General features: G+C 42.3%; 1 long non-coding RNA gene across 5 annotated transcripts in view; it reads left to right on the top strand.

Annotated features, from left to right (window-relative positions):
* LOC144221204 (uncharacterized) overlaps positions 1-12,899 on the top strand; it is a 46,579-nt gene extending 33,680 nt beyond the window's left edge. The window contains exons 4-9 of one of the 5 annotated variants that reach the window (XR_013331984.1): positions 6,166-6,280; positions 6,767-7,176; positions 8,599-8,713; positions 9,948-10,127; positions 11,426-11,591; positions 12,348-12,899. This is a non-coding gene — a long non-coding RNA (uncharacterized LOC144221204). Of the gene's footprint in view, positions 1-6,165; positions 7,177-8,598; positions 8,714-9,947; positions 10,128-11,425; positions 11,592-12,347 lie in introns of all 5 variants that reach the window. The other 4 variants (XR_013331986.1, XR_013331983.1, XR_013331985.1 and 1 more) reach the window with 4 other exon arrangements.
* Positions 12,900-15,228: the final 2,329 nt, after the last annotated feature.

The following is a 15,228-nucleotide window of genomic DNA, read 5'->3' as shown; positions in this document are numbered from 1 at the left end:
TTCTGGAGAAAATAATACTTAAGTCAGGAAGCAGAGATAGGGTTTGAGTATGTAAATAGAATAGATGATGCCTTTGCAAGTGAGTGGAACCATATGAGTAGGTCACATGTATGAGAACCTGCTTAGTAGTTTTTAGCCTAAAGGCACTCCGTAAATGTGTGACAAATATGTAAGCAGGAACGAGTGTACCATATTCATGGAAGGAGACATCTCAATGGAAAAAAGGAGTGGATGAAGTCTAGAAGGGTGTGATGCCATCTCCTCAGTAGTTTATAGTTTTCAAAGTTCTCCTATGTTACCTTCGATCCTTTCAAGTAGGAGTAGGGTGGGGTGGATTATCAGGGAGCTTGACAGGTGTGAGAATTCAGGTCTGAGGGGTGGGAAAAGATAGCTGGAATTTACTGAGCACTCGTTTCATCTAGGCTCTTCACATACCCCTCCTTGTTACCTTTGCCTTGTCTGGTATGTAGCTTCACCTTGTTCACTCTCACCTCAACATGCTTACCTTGCTCACATTGGCCCCAAATGTTCACCTTGTTCATTTTTACCTGCACGTGCTCACCTTGTTCACCTCACATCTACACCCTCACCTTGTTCACCTTTACCTGTACATACTCCTGGACAATCTTAGCTGAATGCAATTTTATTGTTTACATTCCAGTGAAAAGGACCAACGTTTAGAAAACTTTAGGGCAATGCCTGAATTTGAACTTAGATCTGCCTCACTTTTGGTCCCAATGATTTAACCTTTAAACAGAATTTCCTCTTGGGCAAGAGAGAGCCAGGAATTCCATGTGTCAGTAGCAGGATTTAACTTGGTAGAGAACTCCTGTCTTCAGGTAGCAGGAGTGTCTTATCTGGCCAGCAGTGATTCCCCAGGGGACTTGACTATCCTTCCCTCTTCCGGACAGCAGTTTCCAAATCATAAAAAGAGGAGATTGGACTAGAGTGGGGTCAGTCAACTATGGCTAGCAGATCATGTGGCTCCTACCTGTCCTTGTGGATGTGGCTTTATGGGTATAGCCACACCCTCTCATTTCCTTCTGTCCATGGGCCTCCTGCTGTACCACAGCGGATGGAGTTGTGACAGGGAGTGTGTGGTCTGCAAAGCTGATACATTGTCTCTCTGGCCCTTTACAGCCAGTGTTTGTGATCCTTGGACTGGAGGTCTGGAAGGGCTCTCTCAGGTTTGTACTCTGAATTATATGGGCAGTTCTTAAATTCCCTGATTAACTGTCAAGCCCTTGCCAGTTGGACCCATTTGCCTCAAGAAATATTTGTCCCAATACCAATTCTCTTTAGAGAGGTTCCCTTGCAATTTGTGTGATGGGGTATGGCCCACAGAGCTGCCGAACACCCTTGCTGCCCACAGCCCACTGCACTCAGACAAGAGGACACAGAAAACCAAATTTCAACACGGGGCATGCTTCTCCTCTACTGCGTGTAGAAATCGCAGCCTTTGGAAAAGTAGCAGGTCCTGGAAAATGTCCAGGAAATGCATTCTCTACTGTTGGGCACAGGGGAGTGAGGTCCCTGATGTCCTCCTGATTCTGGTGCAGCTGAGAAGCAGGGGAGCTTGCTGGGCCGAGGGGTGTGAGCTGGATGGCGTCAGCCTGGGCCCATCCCGGGTGGCACTATTGCCATCCTAGCAGCCAGGTGTGGCCTGGGACATGAAAAAGTGGACCAGCTGGTTTTGCAGCTGCCTATGGTCTACCCTGTGGCTTCCAGTTGCCTCACCTGTGGCAGTGACCGTCCCTGCTGGGTTGTTGCTAAGCTGTATCCCCTTTGGTGTTCATAAAGAGCTTCTCTTTCCATCAGTGTTGCTTTTGGCTTATTTTTCCCTCAGAGCAGTGGCTGTCATGCTTTTTTGAAGATGACCTCAGAAAGAAGGCATTTTTTAGTAACCCAGTAGTTAAATATTCAGTGCTGATTAGACACGTATGTATTGCGTGTGTTTGTGTGTATACAAAAATGAAACAATGGTTTGTGAAAACAGTGCTTACCTTCACTCTTAAGTAATGAATTTGGATTTCTTTATGTTTATTTTATTAAAATTTTTTTTAACATTTATTTATTTTTGAGAGATAGAGAGAGAGACAGAGCATGAGCAGGGGAAGAACAAAGAGAGGGAGACAGAATACAACCAGTCTCCAGGCTCTGAGGTGTCAGCACAGAGCCTGACGTGGGGCTTGAACCCATGAACTGCGAGATCATGACCTGAGCCAAAGTCAGATGGTTAACTGAGCCATCCAGGTGCCCCTTAATGTTTATTTTAATGTTTGTTTTGTTTAATGTTATTCAATTTTTTTAATGTTTATTTTTTAATGTTTGGTTTTTTTAAATGCTTTTTTTGTGTGTGTATTAGTTAATGTTTAATGTTTTGAGAGAGAAAGCACAAGCATGAAAGGGCCAGAGAGAGGGAGAGAGAATCCCATGCAGGTTCTGCACAGTCAGTGCAGAACCCAACTTGGGGCTCAAGCTCACAAACTGAGAGATCATGACCTGAGCAGAAATCAAGAGTTGTTTGCTTCACAGACTGAGCCACTCAGGCGCTCTAAGTGACGTACTTCGATGGATCCTATTCTAGTCTGTACTTTATCCTGGTTTCAATTTACTAAAGAGTTTTCTCAGGAATTTCAGGTCATGACTTACAGTTTGAAAACATTGCTTTAGATAATATGTGGCATGGGGAAAGGTCTTGATGAGCTATTATTATTGTTCCACAATTCTTTTTTTTTAATTTTTTATGTTTATTTTTAAGAGTGAGAGAGACAGAGGGTGAGCAGGTGAGGGGCAGAGAGAGAGAGACACACACACACACACAGAATCCGAAACAGGCTCAGAGCTCTGAGCTGTCAGCAAAGAGCCTGACCCTGGCTCAGACTCACAGAATGTGAGATCATGACCTGAGCTGAAGTCAGACACTTAACGGACTAAGCCACCCAGGCACCCCTTTCCACAATTCTTAATTACAGGCCATCTCAGGAACACTGGCTTGTATCATGTGAAATTTCTTTTGTGTCTGTGCATCTGTGTGAACTGGGCGCATCACTCCCCCATCCTGGTCCCCCACTGCCCTTACGTGTAAAATGGGAGTTAGCACTGGGTAATGGCTGGGTTTCCTTCTGGCTCTGATAGTGAGTCTATGTTGTGTGTGTCCCCAGTGTGTCAGAAATACCTGTCCTGTAACATCGGAGACAGCAGGAGAGGACACTGCTGGCTCAGGAAGGCATGAGGTATCCCGGTTGCTTTTCTTTTTCTTTTTAAATTTTTAACGTTTATTTATTTTTGAGAGAGAGAGAGAGCGAGCGAGCAGGGGAGGGGCAGAGAAAGAGATACACAGAATCCAAAGCAGCTCCAGACGCTGATCTGTCAGCACAGAGCCCAACACCAGGCTTGAACCCACAAACCGGGAGTTCATGACCTGAACCGGAGTTGGACGTTAACCAACTGAGCCATTCAGGCACCCCCATATGTTTTCAATTCTTATCAACACATACTTAACACTGCAGCTATGGTCATACGGTAACTGTGTGTTTATTTTCTTAAAAATGTTTTAAAAATGTTTATTTTTGAGAGAGAGAGAGAGAGAGAGAGAGAGAGAGAGAGCATGATTGGGGGAGGGGCAGAGAGAGAGGGAGACATAGAATCCAAAGTAGGCTTCAGGCTCTGAAGCTGTCAGCACAGAGTAACTGGAAGGTTGTTTCCCAAAGTGGCTACACCATTTTGCATCCCTACCAGCAACTTGAGGGCTCCAATTTCTCTACTTTTTTTTTTTTTGCCAACTCTTATTACTATATTTTTTTATTACAGCCTCCCTAGTTTGTGTGAAGTGGTACCTCATTGTGGTTTTGATTTATACTTCCTTAATTACTAATGATGTTATACATGTCTCCATGTGCTTATTGGACATTTGTGTATATTCTCTGGAGAAATGTCTGTTCAAATCTCTTGCCCATTTTTAAGTTGGGTTGTTTACTTTTAAGTGTTCTTAGTATGTTATATGATATCAGATATATGATTTGCAAATATTTCCCTCCCCCCCCATCCTTTGGGTTGTCTTTTCATTTTCTTGATGTTTCTAAGTTTTTAAAGTGTGTAGACACCAGGATTTTTGTTAAGTGTCACACTTAGGTTGCACAATGACGCAAACATACCCAGACTTCGATTTTAATAATGCCATCTCCAATACACAGCTTTGTTTCTAAAAGAGTTCTTTCTTCACTCTTAGTTACAGCTTTACTGTTACCTTGAAGACTTTTTCATTTACATATCTTAATAAAATCTGTTGTCAGGCAGACTATTGCGTGCCCCTTGTCATCAGAGAAAACATCAGCCAACTTGGAACATCTTGTACAAGAAGAAGGGTTGAGTTCTCAAGTCTCTTAAGAGGCAACCATTGTGGTACAAGGTTTAACGATCACTTGCGATGAAAGTTGAAAGGTCTTGGTTTATTTATTTATTTATTTTTATTTATTTATTTTTTTACAAATAGTTTATTGTCAAATTAGTTTCCACATAACACCCAATGCTCATCCCCACAAGTGCCCTCCTCCATGCCCCTCCCCACCCCCACATCCATCAGTCCTCAGTTTTTGTCAGCATTCAAGAGTCTCTCATGGTTTGCCTCTCTCCCTTTCCCCCACCATTTCCCCGCTTCTTCTCCCCCTTGTTCCTCAGTTAAGTTCCTCCTAATCCTCCTATACGTGCAGACATATGATATTTGTCCTTCTCTGCCTGACTTATTTCACTCAGCATAACACCCTCAAGAAAGGTCTTGTTTTTATAAAACTAACATCAGAGACATCCAGCGACACTTACCCTTGCATTGTGACATCCACTTCTATGCCACAGTAACTTGTCTGCAAATGAATTGCAAGTGAGGTGCTTTATTTGTAAACCTAAGCCCAGAATTTGTTACATTAAAAAAGAGAGAGAGAGAGAGAGAATTCTGGTTAAAGCAGTAGCTCTCTCCATGGCTACATTTTACATAGTCTTCCCATAAGACTTTATTTTTATTTAAGGATATCATTTAATGGTGAGTACATCTCCAGGGCTTCTTTCAGCAGCTCATTAAAAAAAAAAAAAGACTTTTTAAGGCACGTTGCATTATTAATAGAATCTAACAAATACTGTAAGTCAAGACATGTTAGGGACATCTGTACTTTCATCTAATTGTATAATAAACTTCCTCAAGTAATTAATTTGCTTTGATGCCTCCTCCTTCAAATGCTCACCAAGATTTGAACTGCTGTTTTTCAGCAGTACCTGCTAACAAGGATTATGTTTTAGTCTGTTGCTATTGGCTTTCATATTTTATTTCAGTCATATTTTTTCCTCAGCAGGAAAAACAATGTTTCCCAAGTAAGTGAGTTTGTTAGTCTGTTGCTATGAAATGAGAAGACTTGAAAGAAGTTTTAAAATTTATCATGAAGTTCAGTGAGCTTTTCAAAAGTGGTGTGTGGGCGCCTGGGTGGGTCAGTCCGTTAAGCGTCCAACTTTGGCTCAGGTAATGATCTCATAGTTTGTGACTTTGAGCCCAGCATTGGGCTCTGCACTGACAGCTGATTGTGGAGCCCGCTTGGGATTCTCTCTCTCTCTCTCTCTCTGCCGCTCCTGCTCTCTCTCTCAAAATAAAAAAGATTAAAAAATATTTTAAAAATAGTCAAAAGTGGTGGATTAAATATTTTCTTACCTTAAACACTGCTGAAGACCAAATAGAGGTCTGTCCTTGCCTCTAAATTCTTTAGATATGAAACAACAATGTCTGACTCATCATGATGGCCATGAGCCAGTATCTCAGCAAAAAAAGCACTTCGGGGAGATTAAGAGTGGCTGTAAATCCACTCTTCAAATCATCTCCTTGATTACTTTAATATTTGTGGCTGATTAGATTGTCACTGTTTTTCTTGTGAATGTGGCTGATGGAGCGTTTGTATCAGGGATGGGAAAAGGGTCATCTCTGTCATTTTCTGGTTTTCTACTGGGCTTGCATGATGAACTTCATCTGCACTCTGTAGTTTTCTTGCAAGAATCTCTTAAGGTCATTTTGTAAGAGTGGATCCAGTTCAAGCTAGATGATCTAGTTGGGCATATGTCACTGCATCACACAGCAGCTATTGCAGAAGAAATGAGTGAATGAGAACCCCACGTTGCCTCTTCCAGGGTCGCTCAGGACTCCTGTGCACTACTTCCAACCCAGGACAGTCTGATGTGTCAAAAAAGCAAGAGCTGCAACTTCAGTCGTGGAGCAAATGGCATAAAACAATTTCTTCATGTTGTAAGATAAAAATTAAATTTCTAACCTTTCTTTCCATCCCCTAGTAGATTGCTGTGACCAGTTTTAAGGCACCTGTACCCTACTTTGGAGACCAACTGCTCTAAACATTAGACCGAAGTAACTTTTTAGGACAAAGATAGCAAATAAATCTGATATATATTTGTTTTTCAAAAAGAAAAAACCCAAACCTCCCTAAAGGCATGCCCTGCAGCCCTATTTGAAAAATGTATTATTTAATAGTTTTACTGGAAACCTAATTTTTAAAACAAAATAATCTAAGTAGATAAGGGAAGCTTGTGACCCTCTGATGGATGAATCCATTGTGTAAAACAAATGATCAGTCCCTGTGTTTCATAATTTTGGACTTTATTTTTTAACCCCAGACACGGAGGGCTGAGTCAATCACATTTCTTGGCTCAGGGCACTTTATCTTTGCACAATTTCTCACACTGCTTTCTAATTTTCATTATTTATTCCTTTTTACAGGCCTTTCCCACTTCCAATTCCTTCCTTCATAGGCAATTATTCCCTATTTTGGATTTGTATCTCTGTGTTTTTGTTTATAAACAAACATATAATGTATAAAATATATAGTTCATGCATAAACTATGTATAAGTGTAATTTATAAAACATGTGGTATGGTTTGCATGCATGCGTTTTAAAAATTTACATAAATGGTAATGTGCTTTAGATCTAATTCTGTTTCCTTTTTTTACTCAACATGATGTTTTTGAGGTCTGTTTGTACTGCTGTGTGTGCATCTGGTGTGTGGGTCTCTCACAGCTGCATGGGATTCCACAGCGCATATTGATCTTATGATGTATGTTGATTCATCTGGAAGCAGACGCCTAGATCGCCCCACTTTCCTGACTCCACAACAAACTGAGATGAACATGTAAATATTCATTCCCTTCTAGGACATTTAAGAGAACTTGCTATAGACTGAATGTTTGTGTTCTGAAATTTACATGTTCAGATCCTAACCCCACTGTGATTAGGGGTTAGGTTCTGACCTAATCGTGATCTAGTCACCTCCACCTCCAGAGGGAGATGATTAGATCATGAGAGCAGAACCCTTGGAATGGAATAGATGACCTTATGAAAGAGACCTTGCAGAGTTCTCGGAACCCTCTGCCATGTGAGGACATAGGGAGAAAACAGCCATCCGTGAACCAGAAAGTCAGCTCTCCCCAGGCACAGAACCAACTAGTGCCTTGATCTTGGACTTCCCAGCCTACCAAGCTGTGAGAAATAAATTTTTGTTGTTTATAAGCCACCCAGTTTATGGTGCTCAGTTATAGCAGTGCAATGGACTATGGCAGAACTACTCAGGTGCTGCATTGCTGGGTCATATACATATGTGGAATTACAACCATGAGGTTGTTCGCCACATGGCCACACCAGTTTACGGTAGAACAGTTAACCCCCTGCAGTCTCCCGTCCCGCTTTTCAGTTGTTCCCAATCCAATAGGTATAATGTGATATTTTGTTGTTTAATTTCCATTTTTCTGATAACGAATTTGAATATCCCATTCATATGCTTGTCAGTCCTTTTGGATCTCTTCTGTGAATTGCCTATTTCTATACTTGGCACGCACATTATTTTCTTGTTGGGCTTCCTTGTTCTGTGCTTGCTGATTTGCAGGAGTTCCTTACATAGTCTAAATATTAGTCCTTTGTTTGGGGACATGTTTTAGACATACCTTAACAAGTATCTTGTCCCAATCCGTCTCCACTGTATGGAGTGGCTGTGTTGCATAGTAGTTAAGAAATGTGTCTCTAGAGGTACCTGGCTGGCTCAGTTGGTAGAGTGTGTGACTCTTGATCTGGGATCATGAGTTCAAGGCCCACGTTGGGTACAGAGCTTGCTTTAAAAAAGAAAAAGAATATGGCTCTAGATGTTTGCATCGAGATGTCCTGAGTTTACCTTCTGGCCATGCTCGTTACCTATGGGATACTGGGTCAGTTAACCTCTGTGCAGCTCAGCATCTTATCTGTAAAATGGGGATAATAATAGTACCCAGTTCATAGGGCAGCTGAGAACATTAAATTAGTCAGTATTTTAAAGCACCTAAGTCAGTGCCTGGCACACAGTATGCAGTGTATGAATATTTGTTATATAAGCACAAAATATTAACTTTGCTCTAGAGTTCTTGGGTTGAACAGAACTCCTTAACTGTGATACAATCCTTTTCAATAATACTTTATGTTTTGTGCTTTTGGGATTCTGTTTAAGTTATTCTCCATTCCTAGCATACAAAGTTTTTCTTCTGCATTATCTTCTATAAAACGTACTGTCTTACCTTCCACGTTGCAGTGTTGGACCATCTGGCTTCCACCACTTCATATGGTTTTAGGAAAGTATCCAGTTTTATTTTTTCCCATGCTGGGAGTCAGTTTTCCTGAGATCATCCCAGGAGGTCCTGGCCTCCGTGAGTACAGTTCTACTTTATCATAGCCTCGAACACCCTCTATCATGCTTGTGGCCATTATTGCTGTCAAGCTGTTAGCATGCAGATTCATTAGTGGGGCTTTAGGGAAGGTGGTAATATCTAGTAGGTTATGTTCCCCTTCTATGCTCTTCTTTTTCCATGTAGATTTAGCTGTATATAGATCTTATTCTTTCATCAGGATTTTATTTTAATTTTATTTTAATGCTTTATTTCTGAGAGAGAAAGAGAGAGAGAGAGAGAGAGACAGTGTGAGCAGGGGAGGGTCAGGGAGAGAGGGAGATACAGATACAGAATCTGAAACAGGCTCCAGGCTCTGAGCTGGCTGTCAGCACAGAGCTCGATGTGGGGCTTGAACCCACAAACCGAACCGCGAGATCATAACCTGTGCCGAAGTTGGACGCTTAACTGACTGAGCCACCCAGGCGCCTCCTTTCATTAACATTTTAGAATGTGTTTATTAAATTCTCAAAAGGATCAGCTATAATTTTTATTGGCATAGCACTGAATTTATACATTTATTTGGGAGAAAATAGGTATCTTTAAAATACGATGTTAACCTACCTGAGATCATGAAATGTTACCCTATTTATTCAGCTCTTTCAAAATGTCCTTTAAAAGGGTTAAAGTTTGTTTTCCATGGAAGTCTTAGATATCATTTAAATTCATTCTTGGATATAATTTTTGCCACTCTTGTGAATAATTTAGTACTATTATCATTCTCATTGATTATTGGTGATAAAGAGAAATGCTGTAGTGATTTTTAGGAAAATTTTATGAACTCCATTTGGTTTCTTGATATAGATGATTCCATTGTTGGCAAATAATGGTATTTTTTTTCTTTTCCTTTCCAAATTTTATGTTTTTCCTCTCTTATTTAATTTTTAATGTTTATTTATTTTTGAGATAAATAGAGTGTGAGGAGGGGAGGGGCAGAGAAAGGGAGACAGAGGATCTCAAGAAGGCCCCACACTGTCAGCACAGAGCCTGACATGGGGCTCAAACCTACAAACTGTGAGATCATGACCTGAGCCGAAATCAGGAATCAGATGCTCAACGGACTGAGCCACCCACGTGCCCCTATGTTCTTTCTCTTAAAAAAAATAAATTCCTGTTGGCTGAGACCTCTAGGACTTGTTAAAGGATGGCAATGATGGGAGAGCATTGTCTTACTTTCAATATTTTTTTTAATGTTTTATTTATTTTTGAGAGACAGAGAGAGAGAGAGAGAGACAGCATGAGCAGAGGAGGGTCAGAGAGAGAGGAAGATACAGAATCCGAAACAGGCTCCAGGCTCTGAGCTGTCAGCACAGAGCCCGACGCCGGGCTCGAACCCACGAAGCATGAGATAATGACCTGAGCTGAAGTTGGATGCTTAACCGACTGAGCCACCCAGGTGCCCCATTACTTTCAATATTAATGGGAGTGAGGGTATAGTTTTTCCCTTCAGCATAAAATTTGCTATAAGTTTTCTGATATATAACTTTTTCTCAGTTAAGGCATTTCCTTTCAATTTATAATTTGTTCAGTTTGTTAAGAGCTTTGTAAAAATATATTTATAGATATTGAACTTTATCAACTGTTTCCGCAAAAATTGAGATAATCATAGAATTGTTCCTTTTATTCTAGTGAAGTTAAACTAAGGGTTGAGGGAAGGAGGTGGGTAGGAATGGGCTAGAAGGGGGATGGGTACCTAGAAGGGCGCTTGTGATGAGCACTGAGTGTTGTACGTAAGTGATGAATCACTAAATTCTACTCCTGAAACCAATATTGTACTATATGTAAAGTAACTAAAATTTAAATTAAAAAAAAAGCTACATTGACAGATTTTTTTAAACAATGAACTATTTAATGGCTTCTTCAGATGCATCCTAATTAGTTATAATTTTTCTTAATATACTGTTTGAGTCAGTTAGATTTTGAAACATATTATCTATTCCTTGAAAATTTGGTAGAACTTCCTATAAAGCAGACTGCTTTATAGGTTCTGATATGCAGTGTTTTCACAGTTCACTGCTGAGTATTTTACAATTTCTCTTTTAATTTTTAAACTCAGTGTTATTTATTAGCATATGGGATTTTAAAACATACTCATTTGATATTGATTTCTAATTTATTGTTACAGGGTCAGAGAATATATTATATATAAATATGTATTTTAAATATATTTTAATATAATATAATATTAATTTATGTTAATTATATTAATATGTTATAATATATTTATATATATATTTATATAGAAACATATTCCTTTATATTCCTTATATATAAATATATATATTTATTAGTTACTAAATATAAATATTCCTTAAAACCCACTGAGGTAAATGGTCACTCTTTCTAGACATTCCACACATGCTTGGAAAGAATAAAAAGAGTTACCTTTCCTTCTGGGTGTTGAATCACATCTACAGCTGATAGCTCAAGTGTATTCTACATCTTTGCTTGTGGCTTTTGTCTACTTGCGCCACTAGTGTTTGAGAAAGGTGTGCTAAATCTCCATCCACAACCAGAGATTTACTGACTTCTCACAGGTTTGTTAGTTGTTCCTTCATATATTTTGATGTTATACGATTTTGAAATTAAGTGACCATGGTTTTTGGTTCTATTATTCTTTTCACTTAGTAATCTATGATACCTCTTGCTTTGGATTCTATTTTGAATATTCTTCTTAAAAATTTTTTATTTTAGAGAGAGAGTGCACAAGCAAGGGAGAAGGGCAGAGGGTGAGAGAGAATCTTAAGCAGGCTCCACACTCACCATGGAGCCCACGACCCTGGGACCATGACCTGAGCTGAAATCAAGAGTTAGATCCTCAACCAACTGAGCCACCCAGGCGCTCCTGGATTCTATTTTGGTAAATTGTTGAGATTGTTGTCCTGGTGTCTGGATTTGACTGACATTTGCCTGGTATATCTTTATTCACCTTTTATTTTCATAAAAAAAAATCTTTTTGTTTTCCGTTTCCAATGACTGTGTTTTTTTAAAACACATTTTTAACATTTATTTTTAAGAGAGAGAGAGAGAGAGACAGAGCGTGAGCAGGGGAGGGGCAGAGAGGGGGAGACACAGAATGACTGTGGGGTGCCCCACAATGACTGTGTTTTAAAGGTTAGGATATTTGCATTGTGTGTTCTTTAAGGAGAGTCTACAGTACCTGTGAAGCAGAATTTATTCAGGGCAGCAGGAGCTTTCTCTGAGGGTGGGCCTGCCCTGCTGTCTCTCTCTCCCACTGTCTTCACATCTCCCTGGCTGCAGAGCATGTCTGGTGGTGTGGTTTTCCAGAGTCACACTGAGACCAAAAGTAAAGGCCGGATCCCTCAGCCATGGCCTCCCAAGCCAGAGAAGTCTGAGCTTAGCTGGAGTCAGCGTTGCTCCCACAGACACCAGCTGCTGTTTATTTGCAGCAGGATCCCGGTCCTAGAGGAAGAGGCCCGAGAGGAGGCAGGAAGGTTCACTGGAGGATGAGCCTAAATAATTCTATTGAAAAGACACTAAAACGGTTTGAATTTTGCACCATCTGGGGCCATTCTTCCCCCACTTCCTGCAATGAGAGCTGGCCTGAAGCCTTCACCTCCTCAGCTCTGATAACAGGCCTCCTCCTCTCTTACAGCTCTCATAGGATGAACCTGTTGCTGTGTGTGGCCTGTGGACACTGTCTTTTTCTTCATTGGCCCTGTCCCCGTTCCCCCCCTCCCCACCCTGCAGGGCCTTTCCATCCCTCCCTGCTCTGCTCTTCACAAGTCATCTCTCACTCCTCAACCCAATTCCCTACCCACCTTCAGAACCTAATTTCCTCATTTGATGGATAATTAGATTTCTGAGCAGAGTTCCAGATCACAGGGATCTTAACTGTGAGGACCCAACCAAGGAGCGACCTTGAGAGGCCAGCAGGCACACCCACGCCTTCGTGACCGAGCTTGCTACTCCATCACCATGGAAACAGTGGCTGTGCACTTGGCCCTGCCTGGCAGGGACTTCGATCGCAACTTGGAACCATCGGCACACAGAACTTGGGACTCAGCCTGGCCCTCACCTGTCCTGGGGTGACCTGGGATAAATGTTTACCTTTGTGAACCTTTGATTTCCCCCTACATTTAAAAGGTAGAAAAATCAGCCTTGGTCTCTACTCATTCCTCCTGACTCTGGTTTAAACTTATTTATTAAAAATTCTTTTGTCCTAGTCCAATGAATCATGCTTTTTTTCTTTCTTTTTAAAAAATTTTTTTAAATGTTTATTTTTGAAAGAGAGAGAGAGAGCAGGGTAGAGGCAGAGAGAGAGGGAGACATGGAATCTGAAGCAGGCTCCAGGCTGTCAGCACAAAGCCCAACACGGGACTCAAACCCATGGACCCAATCACTCACACGAAGATCATGACCTGAGCCAAGTTGGACTCTTAACCGACTGAGCCACCCAGGTGCCCCTTGTGCTGATTCAGGTTTTAATGAGCTAGGTGTTTTGTGTTCGGCCTCTCCCTCTCCTTGCAATGTTTGCCTTCAGAGAATTGCTAACCAATTCAACTTGAGACCAAAGTTGGGACTTATCTGACCATTTCCTGAATGTATTTTCCAAGAGGGCTGAAGGCCTGGCCCTGAGGGCCATGTCCCAGCCCCTTCTCAGGGTCCTGTGAGGGTGGGATGAGCAGAAGGGACCCTGAAGAGAGTCAGCTTGAGCTCTAAGCCGCAGGACCTGGCTGAGTGGGCCTCGCACAGGTGAAAGCATGTGGCTATGCATGAGTGTGTTTGTGCATGAAGGTAAGTCAAATCTGAGTTCTAGGTGGGGCGCCTGGGTGGCTTAGTTGGTTAAGCATCCGACTTTCACTTAGGTCATGATCTCACGGTTCGTGGGTTCGAGCCCCGCATCGGGCTCTGTGCTGACTGCTAGCTCAGAGCCTGGAGCCTATTTCAGAGTCTGTGTCTCCCTCTCTCTGACCCTCCCCTGCTCACGCTGTCTCTCTCTCTCTCCTAGAAATAAATAAAAATATTGAAAAAAATCTGAGTTCTAGGTATTCTATGAATATATGTATTTTTAATGTTTATCATTTATTTTATGAACATTAATCATCTAGAGAGGAGCTGGTGAGCTGGTTTATTGATGGTTCCTGGAATATGCTTCATGTCTTGAATTCCTCTTGGTGCCCCTAACCTGTCGCCGCTCAGATTGGGCTGCATTTGAGAGTGATTGGACGCAGCTGGAAAGGCTGATTAGTCACCCCCTGGCTCCTGAGGTTTGATCTGGAAGCAGGTCGGGAGGACTGCTCGGGAGGACTGCCCTCCGGAGGCTGCGGCCAGGGGTTCTGTGCTGCGGTGCCTGGGGCCTCCTGAAGTCCTGGTAGCAAACTGACTAAAGCTTGGTGTTCTTTTGCTCACTCTTTGTCCTTGAAGAGTGGGCAGTTGGACACCTCCCTGGGCTTCTTTTTGAAGCTGGAGCTCCGGTGACTAATCAAATGACTTAGGGACTTGCCTTCTGAGCTGAGTCCGATGAAGACAGAGGCAGAGTTTGGGTCACCATTTGCTGGTGCGGCTGAGGCATCGGCCCTGTTGCTCTGGCGGTATCAACCGCGACAGTGGCTTCTCTGTGTGGGCAAGAGGTTGGGGACGGGGAGGACAAGGCAGGGGCGGCTCTTCGCCATTCTTGGAAAGCCAGCCTAGCGTGTGTTTCTTCAGCTGTAAACCATTCACTGTCCTGTGAGAAATCCCCGTGCTGGAACCGGCTGGTGTAGATGCTGTGCTGTACAGCCAAGCTCTGTGTGATACAGAGAGAAAATGGTCACTAAGCATGCCTATGAGGGAAAAGGGAAGAGGAAGTATTGAGGTCGTGGCCCAAACAGGCAGGCAGTGGGGGGATGTGGGGAGAGTCAGAAGAGAGAGTTGGAAGGTAACTGGGCAACCCAGAGCTCCACATGTCAACCTTGACCACTCCCCACTCTGGCTTATCTGGCTCTGAAAGCTGCCTGGGAGAGGGTTCCTGCATGTGGTTGTCCTTGTGGGCTGTGCATGATTTCTGCCAGGTGTGGCTGTGATGTCTGTGTAGGCACGGGCCATTTACCCTGTGATTTAGACACAAAATGTAAGAGAATGTCACCAGTTTTGAAAGCTCTTCTTCTGGCCACACTATGTTCTCGCTCATGTTCTTGACTACTCTGTTGGCTAATCTGTCTAATGGGGTCATGGTACTGACTTCATGGGTTGTTTGTTGAGAGGTTAAATGCACCCTCACCCCATATTTGTGCACCCGGGAAAGAGTGCAGATGAAAGTCTACTCCTCCCAAGTCACCTGGGTGGCTCAGTCAATTGAGCATCCAGCTTTGGCTCAGCTCATGATCTCGCGGTTTGTGAGTTCGAGCTCCAGATTGGGCTCACTGCTCTTGGCAAGGAGCCTGCTTTGTATCTTCTCTCTTTGCCCCTCCTCTGCTTGCACTCTCAAAAAATATATATATATATTAAATCAAAGAAAGTCTCCTTCTCCCTCAGCCCTGACTCTACTTTGCATC

This window comes from Crocuta crocuta, unplaced genomic scaffold (genome assembly GCF_008692635.1).
Source record: "Crocuta crocuta isolate KB4526 unplaced genomic scaffold, BGI_CrCroc_1.0 scaffold59, whole genome shotgun sequence".
In the NCBI taxonomy this organism is placed as follows: domain Eukaryota; kingdom Metazoa; phylum Chordata; class Mammalia; order Carnivora; family Hyaenidae; genus Crocuta; species Crocuta crocuta.
Note: the sequence above shows the minus strand (reverse complement) of the source record. Positions and strands in the feature narration are given on the sequence as shown.